Source organism: Lissotriton helveticus, assembly GCF_964261635.1.
Source record: "Lissotriton helveticus chromosome 1_1 unlocalized genomic scaffold, aLisHel1.1 SUPER_1_unloc_25, whole genome shotgun sequence".
In the NCBI taxonomy this organism is placed as follows: Eukaryota; Metazoa; Chordata; class Amphibia; order Caudata; family Salamandridae; genus Lissotriton; species Lissotriton helveticus.
Window position 1 is genome coordinate 472,646 of NW_027611665.1, and position 19,684 is coordinate 492,329.

Here is a 19,684-nt window from a genome sequence, read left to right on the forward strand (position 1 = left end):
CAATACACCATCATCAGCCTAAAAGCTTGTTCAATTGTGCCAGTACCCACTCTAAAACCTGCCTGGTAGTCCGAAAGGATCTTGTTTTCGTCTATCCAGTCCAGTATTCTGACCAGTAGAACCTTGCCGACTACTTTTTGACTAATGTCTAGCAGACTAATAGGTCTATAGTTGGACGGGTCTTCTCTGGCACCTTTTTTAAAAATAGGGACCACCTCCGCCCCTTTCCAAGATGAGGGGATCGGAGCACCCCTGCAGATGGCAACAAGTAAGCAGTGAATGAATTTCCCCCACTTCGGGATGTCTGATCTCAACAGGTCACCAGGAATGCCGTCCGGGCCGGCAGCTTTTTGAGGCATGATGGTACTTATAGCATACTCCACTTCTTTTAATGTGAAGTCAACTTCTTCGGGGCACCTGGCAAAAAGTGGGGGTACATATGCAGTCAGATCCTACCTTCCTACACATACCAACCTGCAACCTTTTTTCAAACTCCTTACAGCTGCTGAAGTTCTCTACCCAATCCTTCACCTGACGATCCATTCCGGGCCACCACAATATTTCTTTCACTCTCCTTCCCAATAAAGTTTGACCTAGATGCCCCTCATGGTCTAAACCAATCACTCTATTTCTTAAAGATTCAGGTGGTATAAACCTTTCACCCCTCAAGACAACAAAATCACCCTGCGTGGATAGCTCATCCTGCCACTGAAAAAGTAGTCTTGGACCTGCCGACACCATGCTTTCCCTTGAAACACCTTCCCTGACCATTCTCATAACATCAGCGAGGGTATTATCTTTGTGCATTGCTTCCACCCAATCCTCTCTGGGGATGGCCTTGCCCAAATCCTCAGTGACATTGTCAAGGCTAGCCACCACCTCTTCAGTAATTAAGTCAAAAGAAGGTGCTTTGGTGTCTGGTAGCCGAGGTAGGCAATCAGCGACATTGTTAGGCCATCCAGGTACATGTTCCACCTCACACATGAAATTCTGTGTCTTAACAGCCAAGCGTACTAGTCTACCAGAACAGTTTTTTGTGCCATCAGGATCCAAACGTTTTAGAAGAGGTTTATGGTCTGTTCGTAAAGTAAAAACAATACCCGATAAAAATGTTTAGTGGCTGAAGCAGACGCCAATGCCTCACATTCAATAACTGAGTAATTCTTCTCAGTCTCAGTCAATAAACGTGAAGCAAAGGCTACAGTTTTCTCTTGCCCAGCATGTTCCTGTGCTAAAACTGCACCAAGGCCCACAGCGCAGGTAAATTGACATATTGCCTCCAGCATGGGTAAAATATTTAATTAATAAACAACCCCTGCAGCATAGCACTTTTAGGCATCTGGGCAACTGTTCCTTGGATAGGATAAACATTTCATGTAGCCCGCCCCTGTAAAGAATTCATTAAAGAATCATTTGAGTACGGTTCATGTAGAGCCATCACTATTCACCTGCTGGCGTTCAGGGGATGCAGCGCCAAACAGGAGCCTAAACACTTCTTTCAAGGTAGAACCTTCAATTAGCTGGAGTGAAACGTTTCATTAGTCAGGTTAAACCATACATAAGGCTAAGAGTAGAACATTTCCCTACGCAGGGATAAAACATTTCCTTATATCACTGTAGGCATTCAGGAACCCCTACCCTAGGCAAGAGGAAGACATTTCCCTGGAGGTGTACTGTAAGCATTTCCTCATCACTGCAGCACCTTGCAATCATTTTAACAAGACTTCAAAGTCATTGCCTAAGGCAGTAAGGAACAGTGCCTGCAGTAACATGACCACTTCTTAACATTAGAAACCAGCATAGCCTTAAACATATAAAACTTGGCTCATGCATATGAAACTTTTCCTTGGCAGAAGCAAAACATTTCTTTAGGTAAGATAAACAGGCCAATGCAAATCAGGCCGGCATCAACATTTCATTAGGCCAGAATAAAACACTCCACTGGGCATCAGGCAGGAAGAATAACATTCCCTTAACCAGGAGTCCACAGGGCATTAAGCTGACTCATTCAGCAAAGGCAGGCATTCCATTCTGTAAGTAACCCCTTTAGTAAGCAAATCATATCATTAGGCATAGATAAGGCATTGACCCTGCAGGGTATTTCCCTGGTGGAACTCATCTTTGGTTAAGAGGCAAACTGGCCAAAACAATCTCACAGTCAGGGATTACTTCCTCCGCAGACCAGTCACTCAAGGAGGAATTCAGGGCTCTTACCCAGTCCCTAGGGGCTACTGCAAATAATTAGGGCCAAAGGGGCCCAGTTACCAGTTTTCCACAGAGAGGGCGATCTCAGGGCCAGCAGGGCCCAACTTCAACTTTCCCCCGGGGAGGGGCGAACTCGGGGCCTTCTCCGGCCTTCCGCCCACCTCCCCGGAGTTTACCTCATTCTCTTCGGCCTCTCGGGGCCCTTGCGTAGGCTCAGGGCGATGCGGGAGGGCTTGTGCCTCTTCCGGAGCCCTCCGGCGCGTCTGGCAGGTGGGGGGGGGGGGTGCTCTGACCCTCTCAGAGCCCTCCCTGATGTCGCAGGAACGGTGATGAAGGCGGGGAGGGGCTCGGGACTCCTCTGAGCCCACCCTGCGTGCTGAGGCAGCCCCCTCCGTAGGGCCGGTAATAGCAGGGGCTGACACGGGGCCTCCGGTGTAGCAGTGGAGGCCCTGCTCTAGCGAGGGACGGTCCACGGGCCTCCTGAAGGCTCCAGGGGCCGGGGACAAATCAGCAGGCTTCTTTGTGGGGGCGCGCCGCGGCCGCCAATGGTAGTCACGTGAGGCACCATTCTCTCAGAAGCACCTATGTTCGCGCTGGGCAGTCGGTCTGATGGAATTGCTCGCTCCCGGACCCGCTACTCTCTGCAAGCAGATCTGGCACTGCCACCTACCCAAGTCCTGATGAAGATCCTGAATTAAAAGGGGATTGAAACGCCGTCGACCGCCCAGCGTGAACATAGGCGCTTCTGAGAGAATGGTTCCTGAAATAACACCTGTATAATTGTATCAAAGTCATCAATTCAAATAAGATCGGAACGACATTTTGTCTTCAAGTCACTGTATATATTATTCACCTTTCACCTTACGCCGCCGCGGCTGATTATTGTCACTTGTTGCTACCGTGCCTTCACTCACCTGCACTGAGCACCAAGTACAATTTGGGTTCCTCCAATTTGATTTCAAGTTTGTACCTCGCAGTGCTGTAATAAATGCAGAATTATCCTACCCTTTTTCCTTTTTGTATTCCTTCTTATATGTCTATAATAAATATGATGCCACAAACACATATGAAAAAACTGAATTGAGTCTCCTTCTCTCCCCTTGATCATGTTTTATACATATCTTGACCAATTGTCTTTTTAAATTACACCAGTTGGGATACCATATGTTTCTTTCTTAACTGTAACATCTAGGCTGGACTACGCTAATGGACTCTATCTTGGTTTGCCTAAGTATGTGACTCAGCGATTACAGATAGTGCAGAATGCGGTGGCAAGGCTGATTAAACATATTCCTTTTAGACATCATATCTCCCCGCATCTGCGCAGTCTTCACTGATTGCCGGTGGCATCCACGATTGATTTTAAAGCCCTGACATTGTCCTATCGGGCTCTGCAGGGCAAGTGCCCAAACTATCTTAAATCTAGATTGCCCAGCTATAGGCAGGTAGGGTCTCTATGTTCAAATACCCTGAACTTGATCTCTGTCCCCCGTTTCACTAAGGCTCGCCTCGGAGGTAGAACTTTTTCAGCGACAACTGCTAAATTGTGGAACGACCTTCCACTTTTTATTCGTAATGCAATTTCTGAGCCCCTTTTCGGGAAGCAGCTAAAGACACGGCTTTTTAATCAGTAATCGGCTTTTAAGCGGCCCTGTTACTACTCAGTTTATCGTGATGCTTACAAAGCGCCGGGACACCTCCTTGTGAGGTAGCTGTTCGCGCTATATAAACTTTAGTATTATTATTATTATGAAGCTGTTCTAATGCAGTGCACAAGGGACTGTTTTATAGCAAAAAGCAGACCCAACAATCACACTTTATGTCAAATTTAATTTTTTGTACTCTGCATGCACTGTGTACAAAAAGCAATCATTTTGTCACAGCTAGACATTTTGTTTCAATAATGGGAAAAATAAAATACATTTCAAAGCATAGCCAAGGAGACATTCCTTGTGTTGTTTCCATTTAAAGAACCAACCTTTGATGTCTAGCAACCGAGATACAACATATCTGGCTTCTCTCCTGCGGGTGGGTCTCTGCTAAATACAAATTCAGTGCAATTGAAGACTTTTGAAATTCCCAGTATTTCTGGCTAATAAAATGCATCCCAGACATATTAGCTTTGGCAGTGCGTGTTTATATAGCATTTTATACTGCAGTTTTTCTCTGTGTAGAACTATTAATACAAGTAATATTAGTGCACCATTTATACATCAGATGGATGCAGGGCTAAGGCTATCCTGCCAGATTACGACACTGATCTGCAGCTCACATACGGATCTTGGTAATTTGACATAGTTCATTTCCTGTGTGTCACCTGGTGTATATGCAATGACGCTGGCCTACTAAAACTCTTGTCACACTCTGTACAATTATATGGTTTTTCACCAGTATGCCTCCATCGGTGTAACTGCAATGATTCTTTCAATCTGAAAGCCTTCCCACATTCTGAACATGTTTGCGGTTTCTCCCCTGTGTGAATGTGTTGGTGTTTCCCTCCCCGCTCCCGCCTCCCAGCTGCTCCGCCCACCCGCGCACTTCGCCATATATGGCGACCGTGCGAACGCGCAGCGGTCTCGCGCAGCGGGCGCGCCGATTGTGCGCCGAAGGCGCGCCAAAGGTAAGCCCGTCTGCGCCCGTCCGCGCCTGGACCGCGCCCAGTGCCAGGACCCCTGGCCCTCGACGACCCCGACCGACCCGCCTGACCTACACCGCCGCCAACCTCAGCGCACTCAACGCCGGTCGACCCCCAGGATGCTACCAAGCCTCACCACGACGCACCCACGGACCCTTCAGCTGCCACGCCTGCAAGTTCACATGCATCCGGACCTGCCTCGCACCAGCACCCGCCAAGACGAACACCAGCAGCACCCACCTCAAGTGCATCCTGCTCAACACCCGCTCCGTCCACAGACACGCCATCGAACTCTGGAACCTCCTAGACGCCACAGCCCCCGACGTTGCCTTCATCACGGAGACCTGGATGAACGCCTCCTCAGCGCCCGACATCGCCATCGCCATCCCAGACGGCTACAAGATCACCCGGAAGGACCGCAACGCCAACCAGGTGGGAGGAGGCATCGCCATCATCCAGAAGAACACCATCCGCATCTCGACCAGCACCGACAACACCCCACCCTCCGCCGAACACCTGCATTTCCAGATCCACACCGACCCGAAGACCACCCTCAGGGGCACCCTGATCTACAGACCTCCGGGACCACGCACCCATTTCAGCGAGGACATCGCCGACTTCGTCAGCCCGCACGCCCTCCCCTCCGCTGACTACATCCTCCTGGGGGACTTTAACTTCCACCTGGAGAACAACAACGACTGCAACACCAGCACCCTGCTCGACAACCTCGCCAACCTTGGACTCAAGCAGCTGGTGTCCACCCCCACCCACCTCGCCGGACACACACTCGACGCCATCTTCTCATCCAGCAAAGACATCGCTTTCAGCCACGCCACGGAACTCCACTGGACGGACCACAGATGCATCCACTTCACCTTCACAAGAACGACGATCCACCACCACCAGCAACAGGCTGCCCGGAGAAGCTGGAACAAGATCACAGCCGACCAGCTCGCCGCTTCCCTGAGCCAGCACCCTCCGGCCAGATCAGCGGACCCCAGCCAGGCCGCCGACAACCTCTCGAAGTGGATCAGCAACTGCGCGGACGAACTCGCCCCTCTGAGGATCCCGCCCAGCAGACCCGGCAGCAAGAAGGCCCCATGGTTCACCGACGAACTCAAGAGCTCCAAGAAGAACTGCCGTGCCCTCGAGAAAGCCTGGAGAAAGGAACCCACGCCGAACAACAGGACCACCCTCAAGCTCGCCACCCGGAAACACAACCAACTGATCCGCACAGCCAAGAAAACGGCTTTCAAGAACCGACTGGACAACAACGCACACAACTGCAAGGAACTCTTCAACATCGTGAAAGAGCTCTCCAACCCCAACGCCGGAAAAAACGACAGCACCCCTTCGCAAGACCTCTGCAACTCCCTCGCCTCCTACTTCCACAACAAGATCGCGGACATACACAACAGCTTCAGCACTCAACCGACGCACGCCACGACCGCAGCAACGCCACCCACCTCCACCCTCCGCGCCTGGACCCCGGTCAACACCGAAGACACCGTCCACATGATGAACTCCGTCCACTCCAGATCTCCGACCGACCCCTGCCCTCACCACGTCTTCAACAAAGCCGACGCTGTCATCGCACCCCACCTGCGGGACATCATCAACTCCTCATTCAACACCGCCACCTTCCCCGAGAGCTGGAAGCACGCCGAACTCAGCGCTCTACTCAAGAAACCTACAGCAGACCCCACCGAACTCAAGAATTACCGCCCCATCTCTCTACTCCCGTTCCCAGCCAAAGTCATAGAGAAGACCGTCAACAAACAGCTGGCCGCCTTCCTCGAGACGAATGGATCCCTCGACCCATCGCAGTCCGGATTCCGTGCCAACCACAGCACCGAGACCGCCCTCATCGCCGCCACCGACGACATCCGAGCTCTGATGGACAACGGAGAAACAGCGGCCCTCATCCTCCTAGACCTCTCCGCGGCCTTCGACACGGTCTGCCACCGCACCCTTGTGCAGCGCCTCAGCAACGTCGGAATCCAGGAGAAGGCACTGGAATGGATCGTCTCCTTCCTCGACAGAAGAACACAGAGAGTCCGCCTACCACCGTACAAGTCAGAGGCCACCGAAGTCATCTGCGGCGTCCCTCAAGGATCCTCGCTGAGCCCTACTCTCTTCAACGTCTACATGAGCCCCCTCGCGGCCATCGCACGCCAACACAACCTCAACATAATCTCCTACGCCGACGACACCCAGCTGATCCTCTCCCTGACCAACGACCCCGCCACCGCCAGAGCCAACCTGCACGAAGGGATGAAAGAGGTAGCCGAGTGGATGACGACGAGCCGCCTGAAGCTGAACTCAGATAAGACGGAGGTCCTCATCCTGCGCTCCTCGCCCTCCGCCTGGGACGACTCCTGGTGGCCCCCCGCCCTGGGCACCGCACCCAAACCGACGAACCACGCACGCAACCTGGGCTTCATCCTGGACTCCTCCCTCTCCATGACCAGGCAAGTCAACGCCGTCTCCTCGTCGTGCTTCAACATCTTGCGCATGCTTCGGAAGATCTTCTGGTGGATCCCCACGGAGACCAGGAAGACCGTCACCCAGGCCCTCGTCACCAGCCGACTGGACTACGGCAACGCACTCTACGCCGGAACCACCGCCAAGATCCAGAAGAGACTCCAGCGCATCCAGAATGCCTCAGCCAGACTCATCCTCGACGTCCCACGACACAGCCACATCTCCGGACACCTAAGAGACCTGCACTGGCTCCCGGTCAACAAGAGAATCACCTTCCGCCTCCTTACCCACGCTCACAAAGCTCTCCACGATCAAGGCCCGAGCTACCTCAACAACCGCATCAACTTCTACGCTCCCAAACGCCACCTCCGATCTGCCAGCCGCGCCCTCGCCGCCGTCCCACGCATCCGTAGAGCCACTACGGGAGGAAGGTCCTTCTCCTACCTGGCTGCCAAGACCTGGAACTCCCTCCCGGCCGACCTACGCCTGACCCAAGACCACCTCTCCTTCAGAAAGAAGCTCAAGACCTGGCTGTTCCGAGCAGTAGCGGCACCCCCCCCCCCCAAGCGCCTTGAGACCCTACGGGTAAGTAGTGCGCTCTATAAATGTCTTTGATTGATTGATTGATTGTTTCTAAAAAGAGTCTTTTAATCTGAATGTTTTCCCACATTCAGAACATTTGTACAGTTTCTCGCTTTTGTGCATTTGTTGGTGTTTCTGGAAAGAGTTCTTTAACTTGAAAGACTTCCCACAGTCTCAACATGCAAACAGTTTTACACCTTTGTGAATTTTCAAGTGTTGCTGGAATGATCTTTGAAATCTGAACATGTTTCCACACTCAATACATATATATGCAGTTTCACCAGTGTGTCTCCACTGGTGATGCTGCAATTATACTTTCACTCTGACCTTATTTAACGGATTATATGGATTTGCCACATCATTTGTCTGGCAGAAAGGCTGTCTCGATGGTCCATTACCCTTTCCATTAGTTTTAGAGCTTTGAGTTTTAGACCTACATCTACCACGGCCTGCTTGCTCCCAACTGATGTCTTAGTTTGCTTCAGTGCTCCATTTTTAGATTGATCTTCCCCAAAAGCAGATCCAGGGACCCCTAGGTTGTCTACAGGAGCTAATTGTCGACTTATACTGAAGTGGTTCCCCCTCCTAATATTGAAACTTTCAGGACCATATGTTCCACCCAGGGCGGGGCAATCCGGGTGTGATGCTCTGTCTTTTCATACCCCATCCAAAAGACATGCAACAGATTTCATTACATTTCCCACATTGTCCTTGAGCTTGTCAAGACTATGCAATATAGGTGAAAGGTTATTAGATAATAATTTTTCAAACCGAACAGATAAAGAGTCTAGGTCTTGCAGAGATGGAGCTAAGATAGCTGCTGAAGCAGATTGAGATTCTTGCACCATGGCTAGTACTTGATGAGTACTATTATTCCCCTGTGGGGGTTCCTGCAGCTTTTTCTTTGACCTAGTCTTTGCACCCGCTAAGGGCTCCAAGTGTTTCGACAAAGAGACTTGATGTGGCGGGAAAAGAGTTCACAGTGGGTAGTGGTGGTTCAGCTGGTATTTGTGTGCTTTCAGAGTTAACGGGATCAGTGTCCACAAACACCCCACTGTGTACTAAATCTTGATTCATAGTGAGGGAGCTACCCCCAAGGGATAGCCGTCTTTTGACTGCCAGAATTTCCTTGTCTATAGCTGTAGCAGCCTTTATCAGGAAGGAATCAAGTGTGGAGTTTTAGAGGGCCTTGGGTGCCCCCTCCCCATTCCACTGTTGCTTCCCTTTAGCCATTTTACAGGGTTCAGTTATTTGACAATTAAAGAGTCACAGTCACAAGTAGGAAATAAAACTTACTATACAGAGGAGACTCAGTTAATCTTCTTAGGATCAGATCACATTACCAGGAGGATCGCACATAGACCATAAGACTGAGAGGGTAGGCCTAGCCCAGCCTCTTCCTGGCTCTGATGGGCGCAGATGGGCCCACCCTTGGAACGGGCTCGCCCGCCCCGCCAGCCCGAGCACTCTTTATGCACCTCTTGGCACGGTCAGGGATCCTTGGCGACAGTTCCAGCTGCAAGGCAGGCTGGGGCTTGAAGTCCCCTGGGCAGCGAGGCTTTTAGTGGCGCGTCGCAGGAGCCCCGAGCACACTCTATGCTCCACTGGGCGCATTCAGGGGGCATTGGCGGAGGTTCCAACCGCAAGGTAGGCTGGGGCTTGAAGTCCCATGGGCAGCCAAGCTTTCTGTGGCGCGATGATGAGCCTGCTTTTTTTTTTAAATCTCTCACTTTCTTGAGGTAAAATGTCGGCATGTATGTGATGCACCTATTGGGGAGGCCGCTGAGGTGTCTGAGAGAAGTGACGGAGAGGCCGCTGAACCCAAGGAATCTGAGATACCTCAAGGAGAGAAGGTCGTTTACCCGTGCCTCTGTGGCACTCTTGAGTAATGAGAGGAGCAAGCATCACCGGAGCGGGGAAGCACTCACTGTCTGTCCAACTAGTTTCCCTTCGCTGCTGGAGATTCCCAAGGATTCACATCTCCCCCTTCGACATATACCTCAGACCACTAAAGGTGCTGATCACCTCTTTCAAACTCAACTTCTACAACTAGGTGAATGACAGAGGGATTACACTAAAGGTGAAACCCATCCAACTTATAGTCATGTGCCATTGGCCAAGGCCTTGCAGCCAGAGCTGTGGATGCGAAGAATTTACCTCAAAACAAAATATCAAAAACGGAGATAGTAGCTTGCATAAACAGCCTCCTGGCCACTGCCCAAACAGCCTTACCCACTATCTGGTCAAAAGAGCCCAATTCCTAACCCGACACTCCAAGTAAGGTTTTTAGGTGCGACACTGAATATCAGCCTCCTGCTGGCACTTCGATTGAACCAGGTTACAAAGACATCAATTTACAGGATGAGATGTCCATGTTGAATAGTCTCGTATTTAAAATTCCATCAAAAGTGCCAACCACCACCAGCCTGGGGCTCTCCCTATTAGATGACATGAAAGATATAAAGCTTGGAGCAGCTGACCCAGTAATTACGAAGATACAGAACCCAGAACGCAGCTGCAAAACTATTCCAGGTCTTACTTCTCTTCCACCCTCTAAGCTCTATCATGGTTACCAAAGGCCTAAAGCTTCACCTTCCAGTGAAGGCTACAGCTTTTCCTGCTGTTCAAGGCTCAGGGCCGACCTCCTTTAACAAAAACTCTGTTTAACAATCCACCTACAGCACGTCACTCCAGGCGAGCTTTACTTGTTTGTGCAACAAATCTCAAACCAGTGATTGAACTCACTTTCTGCAGGAAATAAGAGTCGGTACACAGCTCTTAACTCATGCTATGGCTGCTTTGTTCATCAATCCACCTCCTATGAAGCTGCTCTAATGCAGTGCACAAGGGACTGTTTTATAGCAAAAAGCAGACCCAACAATCACACTTTATGTCAAATTCAGTTGTTTGTACTCTGCATGCACTGTGTACAAAAAGCAATAATTTTTTCACAGCTAGACATTTTGTTTCAATAATGGGGAAAATAAAATACATTTCAAAGCATAGCAAAGGAGACATTCCTTGTGTTGTTTCCATTTAAAGAACCAACCTTTCATGTCTAGCAACCGAGATACAACACATCTGGCTTTTCTCCTGCAGGTGGGTCTTTGCTAAATACTAATTCAGTGCAATCGAAGAATTTTGAAATTTCCAGTATTTCTGGCTTATAAAATGCATCCCAGACATATTAGCTTTGGCAATGATTGTTTATATATAGCATTTTATTCTGCAGTTTTTCTCTGTGTAGAACTATTAATGCAAGTAATATTAGTGCACAATTTATACATCAGATGGATGCAGGGCTAAGGCTATCCTGCCAGAGTACGCCACTGTGATCTGCAGCTCACATACGGATCTTGGTAATTTGACATAGTTCATTTCCTGTGTGTCACCTGGTGTATATGCAATAACGCTGGCCTACTAAAACTCTTGTCACACTCTGTACAATTATATGGTTTTTCACCAGTATGCCTCCATCGGTGTAACTGCAATGATTCTTTCAATCTGAAAGGCTTCCCACATTCTGAACAGGTGTGTGGTTTCTCCCCTGTGTGAATGTGTTGGTGTTTCTGAAAAGAGCCTTCTAATCTGAATGTTTTCCCACATTCTGAACATTTATACAGTTTTTCGCTTGTGTGCATTTGTTGGTGTTTCCGGAAAGAGTCCTTTAACCTGAAAGACTTCCCACAGTCTCAACATGCAAACAATTTTACACCTTTGTGAATTTTCAATTGTTGCTGGAATGATCTTTGAAATCTGAACTTGTTTCCACACTCAATACATATATATGCAGTTTCACCAGTGTGCCTCCACTGGTGATGCTGCAATGATACTTTCACTCTGACCTTATTTAACGGATTATATGGATAAGCCTCATCATTTGTTTGGCAGAAAGGCTGTCTCGATGATCCATTACCCTTTCCATTAGTTTTAGAGCTCTGAGTTTTAGACCTACATCTACCACGGCCTGCTTGCTCCCAACTGATGTCTTAGTTTGCTTCAGTGCTCCATTTTTAGATTGATCTTCCCCAAAAGCAGATCCAGGGACCCCTAGGTTGTCTACAGGAGCTAATTGTCGGCTTTTATTTTTGTGGTTCCCCCTCCTATTATTGAAACTTTCAGAACCATATGTTCCACCCAGGGCGGGGCAATCCGGGTGTGATGCTCTGTCTTTTCCTACCCCATCCAAAAGACATGCAACAGATTTCATTACATTTCCCACATTGTCCTTGAGCTTGTCAAGACTATGCAATATAGGTGAAAGGTTATTAGATAATAATTTTTCAAACCGAACAGATAAAGAGTCTAGGTCTTGCAGAGATGGAGCTAAGATAGCTGCTGAAGCAGATTGAGGTTATTGCACGATGGCTAGTACTGGATGAGTACTATTAGTCTCCTGTGGGGGTTCCTGCAGCTTTTTCTTTGACCTAGTCTTTGCACCGCTAAGGGCTCCAAGTGTTTCAACAAAGAGACTTGATGTGGCGGGAAAAGAGTTCACAGTGGGTAGTGGTGGTTCAGCTGGTATTTGTGTGCTTTCAGAGTTAACGGGATCAGTGTCCACAAACACCCCACTGTGTACTAAATCTTGATTCAGAGTAGTGAGGGAGCTACCCCCAAGGGATAGCCGTCTTTTGACTGCCAGAATTTCCTTGTCTATAGCTGTAGCAGCCTTTATCAGGAAGGAATCAAGTGTGGAGTTTTAGAGGGCCTTGGGTGCCCCCTCCCAATTCCACTGTTGCTTCCCTTTAGCCATTTTACAGGGTTCAGTTATTTGACAATTAAAGAGTCACAGTCACAAGTAGGAAATAAAACTTACTATACAGAGGAGACTCAGTTAATCTTCTTAGGATCAGATCACATTACCAGGAGGATCGCACATAGACCATAAGACTGAGAGGGTAGGCCTAGCCCAGCCTCTTCCTGGCTCTGATGAGCGCAGATGGGCCCACCCTTGGAACGGGCTCGCCCGCCCCGCCAGCCCGAGCACTCTTTATGCACCTCTTGGCACGGTCAGGGATCCTTGGCGACAGTTCCAGCTGCAAGGCAGGCTGGGGCTTGAAGTCCCCTGGGCAGCGAGGCTTTTAGTGGCGCATCGCAGGAGCCCCGAGCACACTCTATGCTCCACTGGGCGCATTCAGGGGGCATTGGCGGAGGTTCCAACCGCAAGGTAGGCTGGGGCTTGAAGTCCCATGGGCAGCGAAGCTTTCTGTGGCGCGATGATGAGCCTGCTTTTTTTTTTAAATCTCTCACTTTCTTGAGGTAAAATGTCGGCATGTATGTGATGCACCTATTGGGGAGGCCGCTGAGGTGTCTGAGAGAAGTGACGGAGAGGCCGCTGAACCCAAGGAATCTGAGATACCTCAAGGAGAGAAGGCCGTTTACCCGTGCCTCTGTGGCACTCTTGAGTAATGAGAGGAGCAAGCATCACCGGAGCGGGGAAGCACTCACTGTCTGTCCAACTAGTTTCCCTTCGCTGCTGGAGATTCCCAAGGATTCACCATCTCCCCCTTCGACATATACCTCAGACCACTAAAGGAGCTGATCACCTCTTTCAAACTCAACTTCTACAACTAGGTGAATGACAGAGGGATTACACTAAAGGTGAAACCCATCCAACTTATAGTCATGTGCCATTGGCCAAGGCCTTGCAGCCAGAGCTGTGGATGCGAAGAAATTACCTCAAACCAAAACATCAAGAACTGAGATACTAGCTTGCATTAACACCCTCCTGGACACTGCCCAAACAGCCTTACCCTCTATCTGGTCAAATGAGCCACATTCCGAACCCGACACTCCAAGTAAGGATTTTAGGTGCAACACTGAGTATCAGCCTCCTGCTGGCACTTCGATTGAACCAGGTTACAAAGGGATCAATTTACAGGATGGGATGTCTATGTTGAATAGTCTAGTATTTAAAATTCCATCAAAAGTGCCAATCACCATTAGCCCAGGGCTCTCCCTACTAGATGACATGAAAGATATAAAGCTTGAAGCAGCTGACCCAGTAATTACGAAGATACAGAACCCAGAACACAGCTGCAAAACTATTCCAGGTCATACTTCTCTTCCGCCCTCTAAGCTCTATCATGGTTACCAGAGGCCTAAAGCTTCCCCCTCTGGCGAAGGCTACAGCTTTTCTTGCTGTTCTTGCTGTTTCTTGCTAAAGGCCCACCTCCTTTAACAAAAACTCCATATTACAATCCACCTACAGCACGTCATTCCAGGCGAGCTTTACTTGTTTGTGCAACAAATCTCAAACCAGAGGACACGTCCGGCAGCCCAAACGGCTCAGTGATTGAACTCACTTTCTGCAGGAAATAAGAGCAGGTACACAGCTCTCAACTCATGCTATGGCTGCTTGGTTCATCAATCCACCTCCTACCAGTCAAGCAAAGAAGTTTTTAAGGTAGTTCAGTCTTTTTTTAAACCAAGAGCAATTGAGTCGGAAGTGACTTCGACTCCAGCTCTGTGTGAAGAGATCTCAAACTTTTTTAATAATAAAATAAAAAAGGCGTATGATACATTCTCTGTCTCTGTCATGACAGAGAAGTCAGATTTCTCTTTGAGCACTGCATGGGCTCAGTCGCTTCCCTGCTTTCGACCAATCGTGCAGCAGGAGGCACTAGCCGAAATAGATAAATGTAAATCAGGAGCACCCGATGACCCATGCCCTCCCAAACTGTGGAAAATGATTTCTCCTTTTGTGTTAGACACTCTCACTCATATCTGGAACACCTCTCTGGAGACCGGAATATTCCCTGACTGTTGGAGACATGCTACAGTGCTTCCGCTGAAAAAGAAACCAAATGGAGCCACAGATGATCTTAGCAACCTCAGGTCAATTTCTTTCTTACCCGCGCCGGGGAAAATACTAGAGAAGCTAGTACAACGCCAACTGAATTGCTTTATTGAAAGCAATGCGATATTGCATGAAACACAGTCAGGCTTTCGGCCTGGCTTCAGCACCGAGACCGCCCTTATAGAGGTGGCGGAATCAATTAGGTGGGCACTAGATTCAGGGGCATCAGCAATGCTGGTGCTCCTGGATTTATCTGCGCCTTTCAACACGGTCGATCATGTTAGATTGCTTCAAAGACTTTAAAATGTTAGTCTGGGCGAGAATGTGTGTGCCTGCGTGCAGTCCTATCTGAGCGCCTGATCGCAGAAAGTCTCCCTACGCCCGTTTTCATCCAAACCTATACCTCTTTGATGTGGGGTTCCCCAGGCCTCTGCTTTAAGCCCCCTGCTTTTTAATGTGTATTTAGACCCTCTTTTTACTTTAATAGCCAACTGGGGTATCAAAGCAATTTCATACGTGAAATGGGGCCCGCCCCTCCTAGCACAAGTGCCAAAAACCTGGGGGTGAGATGGGATGCTGACCTCTCCTTCTCTGCTCATATCCAACAGGTAGCGGCGGGTTGCTTTACAAAACTTAGAAACCTTGGAAAGTTCTTGGATCTTTTGCCGCAAGATTGTCGTAAATTAGTAGTCCATGCCACTGTAACATCTAGGCTGGACTACGCTAATGGACTCCATCTAGGTTTGCCTAAGTATGTGACTCAGTGATTACAGATAATGCAGAATGCGGCGGCAAGGCCGATTAAACATATTCCTTTTAGACATATCTCCCCGCATCTGCGCAATCTTCATTGATTGCCTGTGGCATCCAGGATTGATTTTAAAGCACTGACATAGGCCTATCGGGCTCTGCAGGGAAAGTGCCCAAACTATCTTAAATCTAGATTCCCCAGCTATATGCAAGTACGGTCTCTACGTTCGAATGCCCTGAACTTGATCTCTGTCCCCCGTTTCGCTAAGGCTCGCCTCGTAGGTAGAGCTTTTTTGGCGAGAACTGCTAAATTGTGGAACGCCCTTCCACTTTTTATTCGCAATGCAATTTCTGAGCCCCTTTTCAGGAAACAGCTAAAGACATGGCTTTTTAATCAGTAATCAGCGTTTAAGCTGCCCTGCTACTACTCAGTTTATCGTGATGCTTACAAAGTGCCGGGACACCTCCTTGTGAGGTAGCTGTTCGCGCTATATAAACTTTAATATTATTATTATTATTATTATTATGATGAAGCTGCTCTAATGCAGTGCACAAGGGACTGTTTTATAGCAAAAAGCAGACCCAACAATCACACTTTATGTCAAATTTAATTTTTTGGTACTCTGCATGCACTGTGTACAAAAAGCAATCATTTTGTCACAGCTAGACATTTTGTTTCAATAATGGGAAAAATAAAATACATTTCAAAGCATAGCCAAGGAGACTTTCCTTGTGTTGTTTCCATTTAAAGAACCAACCTTTGATGTCTAGCAACCGAGATACAACATATCTGGCTTCTCTCCTGCGGGTGGGTCTCTGCTAAATACAAATTCAGTGCAATTGAAGTCTTTTGAAATTCCCAGTATTTCTGGCTAATAAAATGCATCCCAGACATATTAGCTTTGGCAATGCGTGTTTATATAGCATTTTATACTGCAGTTGTTCTCTGTGTAGAACTAATAATACAAGTAATATTAGTGCACCATTTATACATCAGATGGATGCAGGGCTAAGGCTATCCTGCCAGAGTACTACACTGATCTGCAGCTCACATACGGATCTTGGTAATTTGACATAGTTCATTTCCTGTGTGTCACCTGGTGTATATGCAATGACGCTGGCCTACTAAAACTCTTGTCACACTCTGTACAATTATATGGTTTTTCACCAGTATGCCTCCATCGGTGTAACTGCAATTATTCTTTCAATCTGAAAGCCTTCCCACATTCTGAACATGTTTGCGGTTTCTCCCCTGTGTGAATGTGTTGGTGTTTCTAAAAAGAGTCTTTTAATCTGAATGTTTTCCCACATTCAGAACATTTGTACAGTTTCTCGCTTGTGTGCATTTGTTGGTGTTTCTGGAAAGAGTTCTTTAACTTGAAAGACTTCCCACAGTCTCAACATGCAAACAGTTTTACACCTTTGTGAATTTTCAAGTGTTGCTGGAATGATCTTTGAAATCTGAACATGTTTCCACACTCAATACATATATATGCAGTTTCACCAGTGTGTCTCCACTGGTGATGCTGCAATTATACTTTCACTCTGACCTTATTTAACGGATTATATGGATATGCCACATCATTTGTCTGGCAGAAAGGCTGTCTCGATGGTCCATTACCCTTTCCATTAGTTTTAGAGCTCTGAGTTTTAGACCTACATCTACCACGGCCTGCTTGCTCCCAACTGATGTCTTAGTTTGCTTCAGTGCTCCATTTTTAGATTGATCTTCCCCAAAAGCAGATCCAGGGACCCCTAGGTTGTCTACAGGAGCTAATTGTCGACTTTTACTGAAGTGGTTCCCCCTCCTATTATTGAAACTTTCAGGACCATATGTTCCACCCGGGGCGGGGCAATCCGGGTGTGATGCTCTGTCTTTTCATACCCCATCCAAAAGACATGCAACAGATTTCATTACATTTCCCACATTGTCCTTGAGCTTGTCAAGACTATGCAATATAGGTGAAAGGTTATTAGATAATAATTTTTCAAACCGAACAGATAAAGAGTCTAGGTCTTGCAGAGATGGAGCTAAGATAGCTGCTGAAGCAGATTGAGGTTATTGCACGATGGCTAGTACTGGATGAGTACTATTAGTCTCCTGTGGGGGTTCCTGCAGCTTTTTCTTTGACCTAGTCTTTGCACCCGCTAAGGGCTCCAAGTGTTTCGACAAAGAGACTTGATGTGGCGGGAAAAGAGTTCACAGTGGGTAGTGGTGGTTCAGCTGGTATTTGTGTGCTTTCAGAGTTAACGGGATCAGTGTCCACAAACACCCCACTGTGTACTAAATCTTGATTCATAGTGAGGGAGCTACCCCCAAGGGATAGCTGGCTTTTGACTGCCAGAATTTCCTTGTCTATAGCTGTAGCAGCCTTTATCAGGAAGGAATCAAGTGTGGAGTTTTGGAGGGCTTTGGGTGTCCCCTCCCTATTCCCCTCTTGCTTCCCTTTAGCCATTTTACAGGGTTCATTTATTTAGCAATTAAAGAGTCACAGCCATATCTATTATATATTGTTTATGCGTGGAGGGGGGATTGAATTATATCGACTGAATGGAGAAATTACGAATAGGCTCCTGGAATATATGTGGTTTAAATAATAAGAAAAAGAGGGGGGTTGCTGCACAAATTATACAGACTATGAAACTAGATATTTTATGTATTCAAGAATCACATATTATGTGGAATGATAGACAATTGTATGAAGACTTGGGGATGAAATTGTTAGTCTGCACTTCACAAGGTACAACGACAAAAGGGGTGGCAATCCTAATTAAAAAAGGTTTGGGGACGTTGATCCGTAATAAGGCAGATCAAAATGGGAGATGGGCAATAGTGGAATTAAAAATTGATAGTAAAATTTGGACCATTTGCTGGATCTATGCCCCAAATACAGATGATCCAAATATACTGAACTCCTTAAACTTAGAATTAGCCAATTGGGCTCCATCATTAATATTGTGTGGAGATTTCAATCTTCATATAGATCTTAATAGAAATCTAGGTAATATCATAGATTATCAAGGGGTAAAAAAAAAATCATTCAAATCTCTTCATTCTCTGATAACGGATCATGGCTTATTTGATGTTGCCCATGAAAAAAATCTGACAATACTCCGGTTTACTTTTTTCTCTTTTCCCATAAAAAGTTTGTACGCCTTGATTACTTTTTCATTAAGAAGACACTACTGTGTGATACTAAATTTGATTCATATCCACGAATAATATCGGATCATAATCCAATCGTAATTGAAATAAAAACCAGCCTATCAATCCTCAATGTAAGTTCCTGGACATTCGACCGAAAATTATTAGCTGACTCTGAATATGTAGACAGGATGGCAAAGTGGATAAAAGAATATTTAGAAATTAATAGAGGAACAGCCTCGGTTCAGAATACATGGGACGCTTTTAAAGCGGGGATTAGAGGCGAGTTGTCATGATGATAAGCCGCGACCCCCTTAGGAGTAGCAAGTCCGCAACATGCACTTTAAAAAAAAGGAATTTATACTCCAATTAGGAAACCCACCCCTGTCCCGTGCATCCTGCACTCCGTGATAAGGTGTTTATATAATGATCTTTGTAACGCATGATTGTGTGTACTTAATTCTGTTTTAACACTGACTTCCTTTTTGTGACTCTTGGCGGTGGAAGCAGGGGTTAATCCGTTTTGGCAAATGTTAACTCGAGACCATAAGTAATGTTTGTTTCTGCCACGTTCTAGCTGACAGGCGGAAACACGCGTTAGATGCTTTCAGATAAACGCGTGTGTTCCGCTCCTGTCAGAAACCAAAAGACGCGTTTGTTTGACATTTCTCTCTGCACGCTAAGAGGGAAATACAGCGTCTGAAGGCACGCATGCGTCTCTACGTTTGGGTGTGGTTCCTCTATAAAAACCACACCCAGGCTTCTGGAAGACGCTTAGCCTTCCAGCCTGGCAAGAAGAAACATCGCGCGTCCTCAGAAGAGCTCCGGTATTCTTCCTGGGCATCCTGTTTGGAGAACATCGTTTGGAACACTGACTCTGGACAATGCTACAAGGAGATTTCAAAAGCTAAGTGCACCCTCGATTCTTCTTTGGCGCCCATCGCTAGCTACCTTTTTTTTTAAAAAGAACTATTTTTGGAACTATTCTCTCTGAACACAAGAGGAGAATTCATGCAACTAAAAAGACATTGTTTTATCATGGTCAATGCGAACTTGGTTTGAGAAGCATTTCATGTGAATAGTG

At 47.4% G+C, this 19,684-nt stretch overlaps 1 pseudogene; it reads right to left on the reverse strand.

Moving 5' to 3' along the window:
• Window positions 1–4,504: 4,504 nt before the first annotated feature.
• Window positions 4,505–17,911, reverse strand: LOC144805793 (uncharacterized; annotated as a pseudogene).
• Window positions 17,912–19,684: the final 1,773 nt, after the last annotated feature.